Consider the following 5087-nt stretch of genomic DNA (forward strand, 5'->3'; position numbering starts at 1 on the left):
ATGGGAAACTCGTTCAGTCAACCCTGTCCATACCCTAACACAATCATGTCTCCTCTACATCTCCTTTACATTGCGACAAACACTCCACTCTGTCCTGTCTTTCTTCACAACTGAAACTCTTCATCCCAAACAATGTCCCGGTAAATATCTCCTACGATTTTCTCAGTGTGATCACATCCCTGTGACTTGCAAAACTGCAATCAACACTCTTGCTTGAGCCTAATGAGCATTTGTTTTAAAATTTCTGGATTAGTATGAGGGCGATTCTGGCTAAGCCGAATTTATTACCCATTCTGAATTGCTCAGAGGGAAATTGAGACTCAACCATATTTTTCTGAGTCTGACGTCACATGCAGGCCAGACCAAGTAAGGACAGCAGATTCCTTCCTGAAATGACATCAGTGAACCAAATGGTTTTTTATTCAACAATTGTCAATGGATCTATCGTAATCATTAGATTCTTCCTTGCAGATATTTGCTGAATCCAAATTTTACAATCTGGCATGGTGGGATTCAAGCCCGAGTACCCAGACTATTACCTCGGTCTCTGGATTATCAGTCCTACGAAATTACCACAAGACCAACACAGAACACCACAAAAGCTGATCTTTTCCAATAAAATGTCTTTTCACCAAAACTGCCCTGGGTATTTTCCATGAGCCTGACGCTCCAATTGTCTCTGTCCTATATCAGTAAAAGCTGCTACATGGGGATTGATTTCACAACCGCAGTATCCAAATGGATCGATTTGTTTGAAAGCTCCGATGGTGGGATTGGGGCACGTTCACCCAACAACAGTGACCGCAGCAGCAGCACAGACAGAACAGTATGAATGTGAAAGAGAGTGATAGATTGTGCATTGCCTCAGAGAAATGGGGGGAGGGACGGAAATGAGGTTTAATGATCGTGGGAAGAAGAGAAATCTCCGACAACGAGTGTGTTTCAATCCTGATATATGACACGCAGAGATGTAAGAGAGCGGAATTTGAAGGTAAAATAATTAATTTCTTAGCATGTGTCACAAAAAGGACAACGGAGAGAACACTTAGTGCCGTGATTTGGTTTCAAATCGAGTTTGCTGTGGTCACAATGCAAAATACCGACAACCACGATCACAGTAACCACAGAACAGGATGTTTGCAAGCAGCAATAAGTATACTAGCAGAGGAAATGTTCGGAAGAACAGCACATGTACAATATCAGTACTCAGCGAACAGTGACAGACATGTGGGAACTGACAATGAGCTGAATCTTTCATATCGATGTCCTCAGAGGCTGCAGAGATCACTTGAATAAGAACGTTGACAGATGAGATTGATCGATTTCGACAAAACATCAAAGACTCGGGGGACAGGGCAGGATATTGTTGAAATGCATGCTTCAATAGCATTTTAGCTTAACATCGGCACAGCCGCCCAGATCCAACCGGAAATAGGGATGGGCATCAGTGCGCAGAGTTACCAGTGATGCAAGAGGTGAGCGTGTGATGGTACAGAGGCTCAAGAAATTCCTCGGTTGAATGTGCTCCTGCTCAAAGGAATGGTTGTCCCCATTTATACTATCATAGCGATTTCCGGTGCATCTTTCTAAGACAGCTGAGTGGCACAAGTGGAGTATGTTGAGCCCTTAACTTTGCAATGGTGGGTTTAAAAGATGATTTTGCTGTTTGGATCTGTGTTTCCAACACTGGCGGTGGCAGCTACATTTGCTCGCATCAGCTCATTATCAGTTTCTTCCACACAGTCAAGACTTCAACCAGGAGAAGTTGGTGTTGGGATGATATTTTAAACTAGTCATCCTTGGGGGTTGGGACACGGAAACGGTGATGTTTACGTTCGACAAATAAAACTTGAAATACAAGCCTGACCTCAGGAACAGAGATCATGACTTTAAGCCATACTCTTTATGTTGTACCAAAATGCAATACCTTCCATTTATCCAACGACTCATTGGATTAAGATCCTTTTGAAATTTAGATAATCTTCATCACTGTCTACAATTCTGGTGTCGCCTGCAAACCTATGAAGCATGCCAGCTGTGAGTTCCACTGTTTTCTTATGTAGATCAATGATTCCTATTTATTTGTAGTGGCCGTGATTTAGGAAAGCCGCAGACTGCAGGGAGATACCAAACAATTGGAAATAAAAATGGTGAAAGCAATTCATTCCAGGGAAGTGGGTGATAGTGAAGCAAAATTAAACTTCAAACCAGCTGCCCCCGCTCCAGTTGTGGCACTCAGCTGTCTCAGCAAGATGCACTGTAGATTGCTGTTATAACCGGGAACAGATTTTCCCTTCTGCCCCGCCTTTGACCAGAAGCACTCCCAACCTCGGAATTGCTTGCGCCTCTAAACCATCATAGAAACCATGCAGTCTCCGGTTGATTCACTTGAGCCAACGATTATCTCTGCGACCTCATTCCCATCTCGATTTCAAGTTGCATCTTCGCGACTGCGCCACTCAGTTCCTCTGATTCTGGGGCTGGGAACTGGGCCCATGTGGCAGCAGTGGTTACGGCCTTGTGTGGGGAAACTCGTGAAGTAACCGATGTTAAACTGCATTGCTATTGAAATATACATTTCAACAAAAGCTTGGTATAAACAATGACTGCAGATGCTGGAAACCAGATTCTGGATTAGTGGTGCTGGAAGAGCACAGCAGTTCAGGCAGCATCCGAGGAGCAGTAAAATCGACGTTTCGGGCAAAGACTCTTCATCAAGAATAAAGGCAGAGAGTCTGAAGGGTGGAGAGATAAGTGAGAGGAGGTTGGGTTTGTGGAGAAAGTAGCATAGAGTACAATCGGTAAATGGGGGAGGGGATGAAGGTGATAGGTCGGGGGGGGAGGGTGGAATGGATTGGTGGAATAGATGATAGGCAGGTAGGACAACACAGGAGAAGTCATGGGGACAGTGCTGAGCTGGAAGTTTGGAACTATGGTGACGTGGGGGAAGGGGAAATGAGGAAACTGTTGAAGTCCACATTGATAACCTGGGTTGAAGTGGTCCGAGGTGGAAGATGAGGCATTCTTCCTCCAGGTTTCTGGTGGTGAGGGAGCGGCGGTGAAGGAGGCCCAGGACCTCCATGTCTTCGGCAGAGTGGGAGGGAGCGTTGAAATGTTGGGCCACAGGGCTGTGTGGTTGATTGGTGCGGGTGTCCCAGAGATGTTCCTAAAGCACTCTGCTAGGAGGCGCCCAGTCCCCAAACGTACAGGAGACTGCACCGGGAGCAACGGATACAATAAATGATATTGGTGGATGTGCAGGTAAAAAAAGCTGCACTGTACCCGGATTCCTTGATGTTTTGGAGAAATCTATTTATCTCAGCCCTCAACACATTAATGATGGAATCAACACAGCCACTGGGGAACCGATGTTAAACAGTCAGACCATTCTGAGTTCCCACATATCTGCTACTGTTCGCTAAGCACTGATCGTACGCATTTGGTGCTCTGCCTAACATTCCTTATAATACTGTACTTAGAGCATGCACTTGCTGTGTTCGTCTGTGGGGTGCTGTGATCGTATAGTGGTTAGTACTCTGCGTTGTGGCCGCAGTAACCTCGGTTCGAATCCGAGTTACGGCAGTAATAGTTCTGTGTGTCCCAGTCTTTTGTGAAACACAAAGGAATCAATTGTTTTAAATTCATGATTTTCTCCAAGGTGATTTTTTTCCTCCAAGTTCTGCTCGATCACATCTCTGTGTTTCATATGTCAGAATTCAAATCCACCCGTTCTCAGAGATTTCTTCCCTCCTACGATCACTAACCGAACTTTCCATCCCATACCCCCATTTCATTAATTTGGAGATGTCGGTGTTGGACTATGGAGTACAAAGTTAAAAATGACCCAACACCAGGTTATGGTCTTACAGGTTTAATTGAAGCACTAGCTTTTGGAGCGCTGCTTTTTCATCATGTGTTTGTGGAGTCATTTCCCATTTCATTAAGGCATCGCAGAATCTAATACAGACTCTCCCATTGATACCGATCAGTCTGTGTGGCTGGGGTCACTGTTGCTGGGTGAACATGCCCCAACCCCACCATGGGGACATGCAGACCATTTGATCCATTTGGTTACCACTGTTGTGAGATCAATACACATGTAGCAGCTTTTACTGATACGGACCAGATATTATTGGGGGTGTGGGGGGTGGGGAGCGGAGGTCAAGCTCAGGAAAATGGCACAGAACAGTATCGGGGAAAATCGACTTAATTGGATAAGATCAGTTTCACTGCTTTTCTGCAATGGCCGAGCGCTATTACCACTGAACACAGAACTGTTAATTCAGACACCAGGGACCTGGGTTTCACTCCGACCATGCTAGGTGGTAGAATTGGGATTCAAAAAATATCTGGAATTACGAATCTAATAACTCCTATATATCCATGTTCAATTGATGAAAAAAATAACAAAACTATCTGACGTCATTTAAGGAATGAAACTGCCATTTTTATCTGCTCGGGCCTCCATGTGACTCCAGACTCACTACAATACGGTTGAGTCTCAATTACCCGCTGCGCAATTTGGTACAGCAATCAATACTGCCGAGCCAGCGACGCCCTCATACTGTAACAGAATAGAAAAAAAGTTCATTTGGCCCTAGCTAGATTACTGTGTGCAGTTCTGCAATTCAGAGGACTGCATGGATGTGATCGCACTGGGAACGTTGCAGTAGAGATTCACTGGGATATTGTCTGGGCTGAAGAGTTTCAGTTGTGAGGAGAGATTGGACAGACTGGGGTTGTTTGGCGCCGAACAGAGGAGATTGGAGAAGACATGACTGAGATGTACTAAATACTGAGGGATATGGATATGATAGACTGAAAGAAGCGTTTCTTATTGATGGAGCGATTGAACACTGGGGCCAAGAGTTTTCGGGAAAAGGCAGAAAGGTTTGAGTAGATTTGCGGAAAGGGTCAGAGAGGCGGAAATCATTCTAACCTTAAAAAAAATTGAGATGTTGATTTGCGATGCCAAAACATGTAAGATCATGGATTAAACGATGGAAACCTTGATTCAGGTCGTTAAGCAGTTGTGTTTGACAAGTGCGGCCACAATAGGCTGAAGGGCCTCCTTCGACGTTGTTGTC

The 5087-nt window shown here is 44.9% G+C and overlaps 1 non-coding gene across 1 annotated transcript; it reads left to right on the top strand.

Annotated features, from left to right (window-relative positions):
* The first annotated feature begins 3510 nt into the window (after nucleotides 1-3510).
* Nucleotides 3511-3582, top strand: trnah-gug (transfer RNA histidin (anticodon GUG)). The gene has a single exon. It is a non-coding gene; the product is annotated as a tRNA-His (tRNA).
* Nucleotides 3583-5087: the final 1505 nt, after the last annotated feature.

Source organism: Chiloscyllium punctatum, chromosome 52 (genome assembly GCF_047496795.1).
Source record: "Chiloscyllium punctatum isolate Juve2018m chromosome 52, sChiPun1.3, whole genome shotgun sequence".
NCBI lineage: Eukaryota > Metazoa > Chordata > Chondrichthyes > Orectolobiformes > Hemiscylliidae > Chiloscyllium > Chiloscyllium punctatum.